We start from the raw sequence: 14,352 nt of genomic DNA on the forward strand, positions 1-14,352 counted from the left end.
TACGAGGGTGGTGTGGTTGCCCATGTGAGGAGGGAGGGGCTGTGTATGTGAGCACCTGGCCACGGGGAGTGGGAGGGTGTGGGGGGCATCCCCACCTGGGTATGCTGTGTGTGTTCGTGACTGAGTGGGCTGTCTGGCTGGGATGTGGGAAGAACCTCCAGGCCCTGGGGCTCTGCAGGGGTCAGGAACATGGGCTAGGCTGGGGTGGGGTGGTAGGAATGGGGTCCCTTCAGCACCCAGAAAATCCACCCATCGTGGCTTGCCCCTCCTCCAGGAACCAGGGAGGGATTGAAAGAAGTCCTGTGGTCCCGGCCTCTTCCCTCCTCTCACTCCTGAACCCAATGGGGTAGGATGGGGACCCAGCCTTCCATCTCCCTTCTCCATCATCTTTCTGTATCCATCTCCCAGCCTCCCTCTCCCCCACCTCCCAGCCTCTATCTCTTGCACCTCCCACTCTCCATCTCCCAGCCTCCCTGTCCCCCACCTCCCAGCCTCCATCTACCCCGTCTCCTAGGTTCCATCCCCCTGCTTCCATCTCTCCATCTCCCGGACTCCATCTCTTCCTCCTCCTCCCTGCCTCCATCTCTGCCATCTCCTCCATCTCCTAGCCTCCATTTCCCCCATCTCCCAGCCTCCATCTCCTTCACCTCCTTGATTCCATCTCCCCCATCTCTCAGCCTCTACCTCCCCATCTCCCACTCCTCCTTGCCTCCTTCTCCCCCTCCTCCCTGCCTCCCTCTCTCCCATCTCCCTGCCTCCCTCTCCCCCATATCCCAACATCCATCTCCCCCCTTCTCCTAGCCTCCATCTCCCCCATCTCCCAGCCTCCTCTCTCCCATTTCCCAGCTTCTATCTTCCAGCCTCCATCTCCCAGCCTCCATCTCCTTGCCCCCATCTCCTCCTCCTCCCCACCTCCCTTTCCTCCATCTCCCTCCATCTCTCCACCTCCTAGCCTCCCTCTCCCCCATCTCCCCACCTCCATCTCCTTCATCTCCCAGCTTCCATCTCTCCACTTCCCAGCCTCCATCTCCCTCACCTCTCTGCCTCCATCTTCCTCCTTTCCCAGCCTCTATCTCTCCACCTCCCAGCCTCCATCTCCCTGTCTCCATCTCTCCCATCTCCCAGCCTCCGTCTCCCCGCCTCCATCTCCTCGCCTCCATCTCTCTACCTCCCAGCCTCCATCTCCCCCATCTCTCTCCATCTCTGCCTCCATCTCCCTGCATCCCTCCCCTCTCTCTGCCTCCTCCCTCTCTCTCACACTGATATTCATTTGTGGTATATTCGGTTGCCATGGGAAACCTAAGAAAGAAGTGAGTGTACCCTTCAAGACTTCAGCATTTTCCCTCCTCCCTCCCTCCTGCTGCCCCCCTCCCCCTCCTTCTCTCCTCCTCTCCTCTCCCTCCCTCCCCTTTCTCCCCCTCGCTTCCTCGCAGAAGGAGAGGACCTGGGTGAGAAGCTGCTGCCGCCTGAGCTGGACCAGGACCCGAGACCCCTTTGATTTTGCTGCTGCGCCAGCCGCCGCCCAGGGGGCCTCCCTGAGACCAGGCCAGGGATAGAGCCTCGTGGGCTGGAGGGCCCCCTTAGCCCGCAGACATTGGTAAGGACAGGGTCCTTCTGACCGTGTGCGAGTGTAAGCAGGGCTCACATGACCTGGCCTTGCGAACTGTGGTGTAGCTGGGCCTGTCTGTCTCCTGTCCGGCCCTCCCTGCCTTGCCCACCCCCCCCCCCCGCCCCCAGCTGTGGGCGTCCCCACCTGCCCCTCCCCAGCTTCCCTTCCTCGGGGCCTGTGAGGCAGCTGGCTGAGTGGCAGGCCTTTCTGGAGGCCGGGACAGGCCCACCGTGGTGGGTGGGAGGGAGTCGCACTCCTGCCCCTTGGCCCGCCAGGGCCTGCCTGCACCCCAGCGGGGTCGGGGTGTCTGTGCCCGGCCTGGGAGAGCACGGTCTCCTCTCCTCCCTGAGGTGGGGGGGGCTTCCCACTGTAGAGAGGGGCAGACCAAGGGGCTGGGAGTGAGCTGGGAGCAGAAACACGTGGGGCAGAATCGATAGCGGGTCTGGTCGGGCGTCTGGAATTCCGTCGGGAGGGCGGTCAGAAAGCTGGAGGCCGCAGACAGGCTGGAGCTGTTCCGTCTCGGCTGGGGCTGGTGGCTGCCTCCGAGGGGAGAGACTGTCACAGTCACCACGGCTGTGTTGGTGGTGGCCACGTGGAGGGAGCTGTGGTCCGGGCGGGTGCCGAGTGGTTGCCTTGGCGAGGGAGCCGCCTCTGTGGCATCGTGGTCTCCATGGAGAGAGGAGGAGACGGAGGGAGGAGGCTGGCGGTCTGGGCACGGTGTTGGTGGTTGCTAAGGAGAGCGAGATGCCGTCTCTAGGATGAGGTGGTCCCCACGTGGAGGGCCTGTGGCTGCCGAGGTGTGGAGGGCCCCGGGGAAGGGCCGGCGCTGGATGCTCTAGAGGGGCCGTGCAGGGAGTGAGGGGGGTGGTGGGGGCTCCGTGGGGGGTGGTGGGGGGGACAGGGAGGGACTGCGGCCTTGGGCTTGGTTCTTTGGGGAGGACAGAGGCACAGTGGGTGGGTCTGAGCTGTGCCCTTCACTTCCAGGCTCATCCTGCTCTTCTCTCCCACTTCTGCGGCCAGGCGCCCCCACCTCTGCCTCCTGGAGCCTTCCTCCTCCTCAGGGCCTTTGAGCAGACAAGTCCCCCCATCCAGATGCATGTTCTCTCCTTGTCCCCAAGTGACTTGGTCCCCATCCCTCAGGTTTGCTGTGCTCCAGGATACCCGGCATTGATACCTGCTTTTGAGGCACCAGATAGGGGAGGTAACTTGCCCCAGGTTGCACAGCAGGCACGTGCGCAGCGGGGCTGGGATTTGACCCCTGGGCCCCTGTCTCCCCAGATGTCCAACTCACCCGTCCTGACTCCTCCCCTGGGAAAGCCTGCCCCTCCGTGACTGCCACACTGAGAGTCGTCTCTCTCTCCCCTCAGTTCCCAGGTACTTTTCCGAAGCAAGCATTTCACTTTGATAATTGGAGTAGGAAGCAGCATGGGATGGCAGAGTTCTGGGTTTGAATCCTGACTCCAGCACTTACAGCTGTAGGCTCTGGGGCCTCAGTTTTCCGATCTCTGAAATGGAGATGACGCACATGCGTCTTGGGCTTGCTGTCTCTGGGGATTGCGACGCCCCTGGTGTGGTTCCTGGCGCATCGTAGAGCTTCCGTAAGCGTCAGCCACGGCCACCGTCATAATTCCTTCCAAAAATGGTCTAAAAATGATTTTCTGACGTGCCTAGGGAGGACGGCGGTGACGTCTCACCGGAGGTCTGCCTCGCTGCGCCCTTCCCTGTGACCCTTGAGCCCTGGAGGCAGTGACCTGACAGCAGGAAGTGGGGCTGGAGAGGAGAAGGGCCTCCGACAGTCACGCGGCACCTCGGTTGCTGAGCCAGCATAGAACCAACCAGGTGTTGCTGGCTCCGTGTTCCATGCTACCTGCCTACCTCTTCCAGGGGCCCCCCAGCTGCTGCCTGAGCCCCCTGCCCCCTGGCTTCCTTCACGGGGCCCGAGCGTCCCTTCACGGGCCTGGGGCACGGTATGTCAGGCGAGTGGCTCGTGGTGTCCCGGGAGTAACGGATTCAGGGCGAGTCCTTCCCACCACCAGGGGACAGGCCAGGCAATGGACGGAAAAGGATGTCCAAAGAGGGCCAGTTGAGGGACTTGGGGGATGAGCGGCAGGACGACTGTCTTTCTGAGTGACACAGACCTGAGTTCAGAGCCTCCCTCTGCCACTTTCTAGGTGGGCGGCCCTGGGCATGTTTCTTAGCTTTTTGGGGGCCTCAACTTTTTTCTTTGTACCGTGCATGTGATAGGGACTCAGCTTCACCTCGCCTGCGAGTGAGCGGCGGGGGATGACAGTAAAGCCCAGGGTCTGCCGCCTGGGAGGGGCTCCCTGGAGCGGCAGCTGCTCTTTCGAACCCGTGAGTCGTTCTCACCATTCCAGTGACCTGCGGGAAGTGGGGGGAGATGTGTCCTGCGTGGCCCCAGATGGCAGAAGGGGCACCAACCAGGCACAGACCTCTGTTCATCCCAAGAGACTTTCTGGTGGTCAGCGCCGTGTTGGGATCGCCTGCGGGGGGAGAGGCAGTGAGCGCTCTGTGACCTGTGAGGCCACACAAGGCTGGCAGGACCTCGGGTTGGGGATGACAAGACCTCGGGCTGTGGGGTCTTGGGAACCTCAGCTTCCCCACCTGCAAAATGGGAGGAATAAGAATGAATCCACTTGTGTGGAAGAGACAGGCTTCCCTTGAAGCTGCCTGGCATCCTGTTTTCCAGAAGAGGAAAGCAAGGTGCAAGGAGTTCATGGGGTTTATAGCAGCAACACCACCAAGCTGCTCTTTCTGGAGCTTCTGCTGTGTGCTGGACGCTTCCCCCGGGCTCCCCTTTGCACTGAATTCCTCGGCCTTTGTACTTGCTGGTCCTTCTGCGGGGCGGGGGGCGGGGGGGGTGCGGTGGGGGGGTTGCGGCCCCTCCTGTGCTCAGCGCTGCTCCCCAGTGGGCTGGCCCCTGTCCCTGTTCCGGTGCCGTGTCGCCTCCCCAGAGAGGCCCTTCCTGAGCGCTCTGTCTGTGACCCTGGGCCTCTTCCCTCTCTTTGTTCCTTTAGCCCCTAACACAACTGGATGCTATTTTGTTGGTTTTTTTGTTTTTTTTTGTTTTTTGTTATTATCCACCCTTCCACCAGCGTCCAGTGTCAGCTTATGAGGGCAGGAGCTTTCTCGATCTTGTTCCCCACTCTATCCCCAGTGCCTTGAACGGGGCCAGGCACAGAGTAGGTGTTCAGTAAGTACGTGATGACTACACAGATGGTTAACCCTGCCGGCCACCGTGGGACGCCAATCTCGTCACGCGCATCTTACCCACAAGAGCAGCGAGGCTGGGGAGGGAGGCCTGGTCACATCCGAGGCCATACAGCGGGAAGTGCGTGGCAGAGCTGGCCTCTGAGCCCCGCCTGCGCGGACTCTGGGTCAAGGGCTTTTTCTGCTGCGCTACATCACCTTCACCACCTTGCTGGGGGCCTGGCCTTTCAAGCTAGGGAGTTTGGACTTCCCTCTGACCGCAGAGCCAACATAGCAGAAAGGCTCTAAAGTGGGGAAGGCTCCGGCCCTAAGGAAGAGCTTTTGGTAGCGGCCTGAGTTCGGTTCAGCGCTCACTAGCTGTGTGCCTCTAGGCAAGTTACTTAACCACTCTGTGTCTCAGTTTACTTGCTGTAAAATGGAGATGACGTCTTGGCTTATCTAGACGGGCTTCTGGGAGGCAGTGGGTTTTGGAGCTTCGATTTGCAGGCTTGACTCCAAGGCCCTTTCCCCGGGGTAGAAAAACAGCCTCTGCTCAATCACCCCTGATTCAGTCCTGCGAGGCCTGGGAGGCCCCAGTGCTCGTTCCTGAGAGGACTTGAGCTTCTGACTTCTGAATAGGAGATATTTAAAGTGCTTGGAAAAGGCCATTCTCTGCCCCGGCAGCCTGGGCTCTCGCCCTGCCCGTCCCACCCCCCAAGAAGAGAAAATCGAAGAAAGTAGAAAACTGGTTTTCTTTGAGCACTTACTGCATGCCGGGGACATTCCTGTCTGCGTCCGCGTTCACGGACACAGTAGCCCAGGCAGAGTAGGGCTTGTTATGCCCATTTTACAGATGACCTGCCTCAGGTGTGGGGAAATTCTCTATAGGGCAAGAGCCGGGATTTGGACCTGGGCTCAGAGGCTCCTGCCTGCACTGTGTCAGGCAGGGGAGGCACGATGGAGGCGTCTGGGGTTGGTCTGCTCTGGGGTGACACAGGGAGTGGGCTGCTGATCCTAGCCTCACCAGGACCTGGCTTGGAGAGCCCTGGCCCTGATTTTGGAGGCTGGACCTCGAGAGAGGCTGTGGCATGGACAGGCTGCGCCCCCCAACCCAGCCCGGCTCCCCCGCCCCCCCACCCCGGCCTCCTATTGGCAGTGACATTAGCCCAGGGAATAGATCTGGCCTTGTGTGTGGTCCCAGTGGTTCACTCAAGACCCCATTTGTTTGGGGAGGAGAAAGGGGGGTCTGTGGTGCCCAACAGAGGTGGGATTCATGGACAGGGCCCGGGGGAGGGGAGTAGGCTGCCTGGTACAGACCAGGCCTGGAGGACTGCCAGGAGGGAGAGGGAGAGGAGGAGGGGTCCCGCTTGTACCGATGGGGCAGAGGGTTATACTCTGAGTGGGGGGCTGTGTGGGTGGAGGCTCAGGAGGAGGGAGGTGGGAGTCTCAGCCTCCTTACTGCCTCCCTCCTTACTGTGAAGGAGGGAGAGCATGGTGGCCCTGTCCTCAGGGAGTCCCTAGTCTTCCAGGGGTGGGGCGGATTCTAGGCCATCAGTATCCTTATCTGAGGGAGACATAGCCATGACTTCAGGGAGTCCCCCGTCTCCCAGGAGCCCTAGTCTGAGGGCAGAGGCTCAGTCTGCTTCATGAGTGTAGGAAGAAAGCTCAGTCCCTCTGAGTGGAGGCTCCCTGACTTCTGGGAAGACTTCCTGGAAGAGGGTGCAAGGAGCTCATGGGGTTTATAGCAAGGATTGGGAAGGGGTTAGATTTAGGGCAGGGGCTCCGGATTGAGGGTGTGTTCTGTGGTTGGAAGCAAGGCACAGTGCGTTCCATCCTGATCCTGAATGTCCTGGGTCTCTCTGTTTGCTCATCTGTGAAATGGGGACATTGCCTGCTTAGCGCTGGGCTCCTGCAGGGGATGGCATGAGACAGGGCTGCCGAGAAGACTGTTTACACATAGCAGGTCCACAGGGCTGCTGGGGGCTGCATGGTTGGTAAGGCCTGAGGCATTCTAGAAGTTGCTAAAGATCCATCCCCCCCCTCCCTTGCCTCCACACTGGGTCAAGTTCAACCAACCTAGCTTCAAGGTTTACAAACACAGGAGGGAGGGCAGACTCTGTGCTGAGCCATGAGGGGGAGCCAAGTGCCATAGTTCTCCTTCCTGCCTCTGACTTGCTGTGTGACCCTGGCTCATCCGACACCCTCTCTGGGCCTCAGGCTAAGACCCAGGCTCCTCTTCCCGAGGATACCATCTGAGGTCTGTGGGGAGACAGAGACCTTCCCCTCCCTGCTCAAGGCTGCACTTTAAGGATGGAGGTGGGAGCTCGCCAAGGATCCTGAGCATCCTGGGAAGAGATGGGCCATGGAGGGGCTGGCAGAGGAGAGCAGGTGCCCCAGATGATGGCGGCTTGGGAGCCCTTGAGCTAAGCAGAGACTGGAGGAAGGAGGCCCTTCTTGCCTCCGTCTGACACTCCAGGGTGTCGGCGGGTCAGAGCAGAGAAAGTCCCGGGGCTGTTAGCTGGGGTGACACAGTGGTCAAGCGTGTGGGCCCAGGCCTGCGTTCAACTCCCCATTCTACCCTAACAAGTTGCCACGCCTCTGCAAAATGGGAATTAAAATAGTACCCGCCTCCGAGGATTGATAGTATAAAGAGCTTGGCCCTGCTCCTGGCATACAGTAAGTGCTCAGTACATGCAGACTCTGCTTGTTGTTGGGGTTCCTGGTGGCAGGAGCAGGTAGGCAGGACTTCAATGGCCCTCCCAGCCACCCCCTCTCAGGCTGTTGGGGATAGGCTGTGGCCTGCGGAGTCCTGAGGCCTGGGGTGCTGGGTTAGAAAATGTTGGGGTGTCTGCCTGTCCGGCCCCTCTCACCCTCCCCAGTACCTGCCGGACAAAGTGTGGACGTTGCTGCTGTGTTTTGGAGCAGGTGGCCTGGGCTCCCCACCAGCTCATTCATCCCCTTGCTGGCTGCACGGTTCTGGGCAGGTCATCTCCAAACCTGCGGTTCTTCATCTGCAAAATGGGATCAGGGTTCTTCATGAGGATTAAGTGAGATGAAGCAGGCAGGCAGCATCATTCACTCCTCTACAGGCACACGTGACATGTGGCACTTATGGTCCTTGTCACTGCCCTGCTCCTCCCCTCTCTGATCCGTTGGCCTTGGTGGCTGCAGAGGGGGAGGGGGCTTTGGGAATGGGGTTCCTGGCTTGCCTGAGATGGCAGCTGACCCGGACGCTCCGTTCTGGATTCTGCATTCAGAGGGAGCTCCAGGGAGGAGGAACGGGGCTGTCCTCAGAGACCATCTGGGCCCGCGGGGCAGCTTGTGGACAGTGAGGGGCCTGGGGAGAGGTGGGAGCCGGGCCTCGGCAGGGCATCAGGACCCGAGAGTGCTGGACGGTCAGACCCCACAGGGTCTCCATCCCTTTGCCTTGCCCTCCTGGGCAGGCTGACACCCAGAGAGGCACTGGCCCAGGGTTGGTGAGTGGCTGGGCTGAGGGTAGAACCCAGAACTTTCTCCTCCTGGGGCCTCTGGTTCGCTTCTGAGCAGATCGCCCCAGGGCCCGAGTGGAGCTTTCTTGGCTCTGCCTCTGTCTCTCACTCCATCTGTGTCTCCCCGTCTCCTCTGTCTCTCATCTCTCCACTCTGCCCATCTCTGGGGCAGCTTTTATGTCCCTTCCTCGGGCCACGCAAGGAAGGTGCCTGGCTGGGTGGGTGTGTGCACGTGCGCACTGGGTGATTTTTGTGTGTTCGTTGAGTGTTGTGGTGTGTAAAGGGGAGTGTGTGAGTGTATACACCCGCTTTCTTTGTTTCTTTCTTTTTTTTTAAGACTTTATTTGTTTATTTGGCAGAGAGCGCGCACAATAGGCAGAGCGGCAGGCAGAGGGAGAGGGAGAAGCAAGCTCTCGCGGAGCAGGGAGCCCGATGCGGGGCTCGATCCCAGGACCCTGGGATCATGACCTGAGCCGAAGGCAGACGCTTAATGACTGAGCCACCCAGGCGCGCCTATAACACCTGCTTTCTAACTAAGGAACTGACCCCGTGCTCTCTGAGTAGAAAACGGAGGGACGAGCTGTTGCCCCTGCCCCATCACTGGTGGGGCCCTTCCCCGTGTTTCTGGGCCCCCGCAAATACACGTGCGCCACCTGTTCTTACTCCCATGGGATTCGCCTCGCAGCCTCTACCCCTTCACGTGGCCCCTGACTCTACACTCTGGGCCTCTCCCCTTGGGGACAGAGCGGGGGCCTGCCTTGGTCTGCCTTAGCAGAGGGTTCCCTTGCAACTGTTGGCTGAGGGCTTCAGGGAGGACCCCCAGTTGTGGGTGGGATTCCTGCCGGTGGGGCTCCCTGGGACCTGGGCTGTCCCTGGGGCAGAATGCTGAGGACTGGGAATGCTGTAGCAGCTGCTGGGAGGCCATAGTGCCCTTCGCCACCCCCTGCCTACCGTGGCCCAGGACCGTTGGCCGAGGGCCCTCGGCACCAAGGGGAGCTGCTTTGGCACCTGGTGGCCCAGGGCCCCTGGGTGGCCATAGGAGTGCCTGGGCCTTCTGGAGCTGGGGGTGGGGCAGAGAAGGTGGCGCAGGGGCTGGCTCCCAGCCTCTGTTTACCTCCCGGCGCCCGAGCCAGGGTCAGTCCTGGGGCGTCTTCGTTCTCTTGGCTGAGCTGGAGCTACTTCAGAGCTGTAGGGAGAAAGTACTGGGCAAGGAGTCCTAGACCTAGAGTTTGAATCTCAGCTGTACCCTCTGCCCTCTGGGGGACCCACTTCTCCGGCTGTCCATAGAGTCAAAGGGAATCATTTATTCTTTTTTTTTTTTTTTTAAGATTTTATTTATCTTTTGACAGAGAGAGAGACAGTGAGAGAGGGACCACAAGCAGGGGGAGTGGGAGAGGGAGAAGCAGGCCTCCCACTGAGCAGGGAGCCTGATGCGGGGCTCGATCCCAGGACCCCGGGATCACGACCTGAGCCCAAGGCAGACGCTTCATTACTGAGCCACCCAGGCGCCTGGGAATTGTTTATTCTTTTGATTTAACAAAGCCCAAGGAATGCTTACTACGTGCCAGGTACCGTTCAAAGAACTTTACAGAAATTAAATCCTCACAACAATCCAACAAAATGTCATGATCCCCATTTTATAGATGGAGACACTGAGGTGCAGAGAGGTTAAGGATCCTGCCCATGGTCCCAGAGCGAGTCAGTGGTGAGACTGGGATTTGAACCTGGGCCCTCTGGCTCCCGGGGGCCCCCCTCCTAAGCAGCTTGCTGTGGGAGCCCTTGAGAGTCTGCAGAGAGCAGTGCTCCAGCAGGGTCTGGGCCAGCCTGGTCCCCTAGTCTGAGCCTTAACGGTGGTCCAGGAAGGCGGTCCTAGGGCACGGTAGGTGTGGCAGCTTGGGATCAGGCTGGATTTGAGTGTCCAGCTCATCACTTACCAAGCAAGTCACTTGACCTAGCTGAGTCTCAGTTTCCCCATTTGTCAAACAGGGTAACAGTACTTACTGGCAGGGCTGTTGTGGGGACACCGGGTACGCCGCTGGCTCTCAGGACGTGGTAGCCAGCTGTGAGGGCTCCACGAGGGGAGGGGGAGGCAGTTTCAGGGCTGGCCTGTGCCAGCAGAGGTGAGCGTGCGGCCTTGGGAGCCTTGACTGGGAGAGGATGAGCCTCCGGGGGCGCGCACGGGTAGCCCCTCTCATCGCTGGGCGCACCTGTCCATCCGGTGCGTCTGTTGTGCTTCTGGACCCAGGGCTGGGACAGTCAGCTATGTGTGCGTGTGTGTTGGGGGCATACCACTCCCCCGGTGTCACCCACGTACACGTACCCATGATGGGGAAACAGCCGAGAATCCTCGCTGGTGAGGGCTGGGATACACCCTGGAGACCACCTCACTCTGCTCCCTCCATTGTTGCAGATGGGGCAACTGAGGCCTAGACAGGGGAAGGGATTTGCCCTGGGGCCCACAGTGAGTTCCAGTTATCTGAAGTTTCATTGCTGGGCAGGACGTTTTCTAAGAAATACAGTGACAAGCCCTGCCTTCGGTGGCCCGTCCTGGTCACCCTGGCCCATCTCCACAGGGTCAGTGCCTTGCAGGAGGCTTCTCTCCATCCCACGCTGTGTTGATTCGAACAGGGGACGCTGAACAGCGGAAGCCATGGGGACAGAAACCTTGCCCAGCATGGAGCCTGGTGCATGCATAACAGGCGCTGCTGTGGTAGGTCCTGAGGACACGTGTTCACGGCCTAAGTGACCCTAACAGTCAGCCCTTCCCCCTCTCTCATGGTACAGTCTGAATTTCAGAGGGGCAGGGACTTACCCAGAGGAGAGCAGGTAATGGAGCCCAGATGCCCTGGCTCGCGGTCCCAAACCCTCTTTCTCGTGCACTCATGGATGTGTGTAGCACGCACACACACACACACAGACCTACAAGTGCACACGCACACACATAAGTGCAAAGACACACACTCAATACACTTACTCTAGGCCACGATCCAAAAGCTGCGCTCTGATCGTTGCTCAGTTTTCTAGCTTAAAATTATCCATCTGTCCATCTCTCTGCCAAGGCTGTGGGCTGGACACCTAATGGGATGCCTGTTCTGGGGCTTCCCCCAAGTCTGTGGCTGCCCCCAGGATGGGGCAGGAGTCCTGGAAGGGGGCTCTGGGAGGGTAGGACCTGCCCCTGGCACATTCCCTGCTGTGTCCCCTCCTTCTGGCCACAGCCACCAAGTCCCACACTGAAATCGTTGCCCAAGCATCCTGATTCCCGCCCCCCCACCTCCAGTCCCGCCATTTCTGGGCCAGCTCAGGCTTTGGGGGAAGGGGGTGTCATTCCTGGGGACCAGCCTCCCCCGCCTCCCCCAGGAAGCCTGCCCTAATGCCCGGGAGGATGGTAATTAGCATGAGGCAGGCTGATTAGCTTAGAAATTAAGTCTTTGTTTCCCCCGCTCCCCAGTTTCCCTAATTGAGCAGATGCGGAGTGGGGGGAGGGGAGGGGCTGCGGGTTGGTCACGGGGCTGGGTGGGGTCCCATGTGGCTGTGTGCTCGATGCAGGAGGTGGTGGGGGTGACGGGTGGGGGTGGATAGGGGCATGGTTGGGGTACGGTCGGTCCGGTGGTGGGGCTGGTGGAGGAATGCTGGGGTGCGGGGTTGCACCTGGGGTGGACCTCTAGGCTGCAGCCCTCTGGGGATGTGCTTGCTTGGCTGGCGGGTGGGCATCACTCCCAGGACCCCACTAGAGTGCTGTAGGCCATCATTCTTTCCTTCAGGTCTTCTCATCTGATCAGTAATCACAACTGCTGTCCTTTATCTAGCACCTGCTGTATGCAGTCCCTGGGCTGAGCACCTTTTGTATATCTCCTTATTTAGTCCTCAGATGATGGTACAGGGATAGGACCCCTCATTTTTTAGGGCAGGAACTTAAGGCTCAGAGAGGTGAGGTGGCGTGTCCAAGGTCACACAGCTCAGAGCAGCTAGGGCAGGGTTCAGACCCAGGCAGTCTCACGTGGCCCTATCCTGGGCTGAGATGGCCACTTGGGCTGGGCGGGGGGGAGGGCCCTGTGATCAGATGGTGGCCAGTCCAGGTCCTGGATGCGAAGGTAAATGAGGCCTTCGTCCTTCACATCTGTTACATGGGATCATCACATTTGCTTTCTCAGGTTATTGGGAGGAATGTTAGCAAAGATGGTAATGATGACCACAGTGATGATTTAGTTAGTGCTGGCTGTATGCTGGGCAGGTGACACATGCTCACGTGTTTCCACATTTCACGCTCACAACAATCCCACGAGCCATGGGCAGATACCCTCCTTATCCCCATTTCACATTCCCAGAAGCTGAGGTTGGAGGGGAGGCGAGGGGCGGCTCCCGGTCCCCTAGTTAGTAAGCAGGGACCCAGGGTTCAGCCCCGGACCATCCTCCTTGATCACCACTCCGGATGGGCTGTAACAGCTCTGCACCGTGAGGTGCGCGGCTCATGCGGGGTGCTCGACAAAGGTTAGTGTCCTGCCTCTTCTCCCGGAAGGAGCGGGTTCCCTGAGATCCCACACCTCTGGGGGACCCAGGGGGAAGCCCTCCTCATAACAACCTGTCAGATAGGCATTGCTTTTATTTCCGTTTTAGGGAGGGGGAAGTTTAGGCTTGCTCAGGATCTCACAGCTGGTGAGGTAGAGGGGCCCGGATTTGAACCCAGGAGGTCTGGCTCCGCGTGCTGCCTTGTGGAGGGCATGTCTGTCCCTGGGGAGTGAGCTTCCCAGCCTGATCGACAGCCTCGGCTCTTGGGGGTGGCTCTCTACTTCCCTGGCTCCTCCCAGCAACTGTGCATAAGGGAGGGGGGTGCCCAGGCTTCCATCCTCCACTGTGCCCTGCCTCTGGTTGGTAGGCATTGGGTAAGGCCAGTTGTTGTTTGGACACGTCCTTTGTGCGGTCCCTCTCCCCCCATAAAACTCAGTTTGTTCCATCCTGGACTCCTCTCATCCAGCATCCTGACCCAGTTGCTCCTTCTCTGAGCCTTTCTGTTCTGGGGTGGGCATTACCATCTTTCAGCTGCCCCCCTGAACCCCAGGAGTCATCCCTGAACACCATGCTCAGCCTCTTGTCCGCGTCTTGAAGGGGACCCATGCGTCGTCGGGCCCTGCTTTCACATCCTCTCATCTCCTGATCACCTTGTCACCATCATAGCAGCTCCTCAAAGGCTGCTGCCTCCAACCCTGTCCCCCCAGTTCATTCTGCACCCTTCCATTGGCAGGACTCCCTAGCATGTCCCTGGCTCCCCACTCTCCTTGGGCCAAGATCCAGAATCCTTACCCTGGCTTTTGAGACCTGCAGGGACTTGGCCCAGCCCCAGTGCTCCTGCCTGGAGGCACCCTCTCCTCTCACATGCCATGATCCAGTCCTCCTGGCCTCATTCCAGTTCCTCACACTGCCACCCTCTGGATCCTGCATAGGTGGTTCCATCACCAGGATCTCCCTCCACAAAGCCTTCCCTGCTCCCAGGATAACGAGGTCCCCAGGTGCACTGGGGACGTCCTTTTAATTCTTCTAAGAGCTTTTTGAGGGGAGTGGTGTTGCCCATTTTGCAGATGGGGAAGCTGAGGCTCAGAAAGCGAAGCTGGCATCTGATCCCAAGGCTCTCTCACTGGAGCCCGTGTTCTCCGTGTGTGTACGTGTGTGGGCTCGTGTGCGCACGCCGCAGGCCCTGCTATCTGTTGTCTGTACCAGGCAGTGTTTGGGCTGGGATGAGCCGCCTCCCTTGGGAGAAGGGTGTCTAGGATGGTCTCTGGGGACCAAGCCTGCCTCTTCCTTTGCAGGGTGGGGATGCTAGTGTGCACGTGGGGCCGGGCCTCAGGCTCTCTCCAGCCCGGGACCACAGCCTCCCAGCTCCTCCCACTAATCTCCCCTTCGCTTCAAAACGAACACCCGAACACCCGGAGCCCAAACCGCCCATCCCACCAAAGCACAGATGGAGCTCCAATCGGAATTAATTAGTCCGGTTGCCAAGGCAACCGGGCCCAGGATCCAGCCTTACCTGGCGGGGGGGGGGGGGGGGGGGGGGGG

This window comes from Leptonychotes weddellii, chromosome 5 (assembly GCF_054177405.1).
Source record: "Leptonychotes weddellii isolate Sample4059 chromosome 5, ASM5417740v2, whole genome shotgun sequence".
Taxonomy (NCBI): domain Eukaryota; kingdom Metazoa; phylum Chordata; class Mammalia; order Carnivora; family Phocidae; genus Leptonychotes; species Leptonychotes weddellii.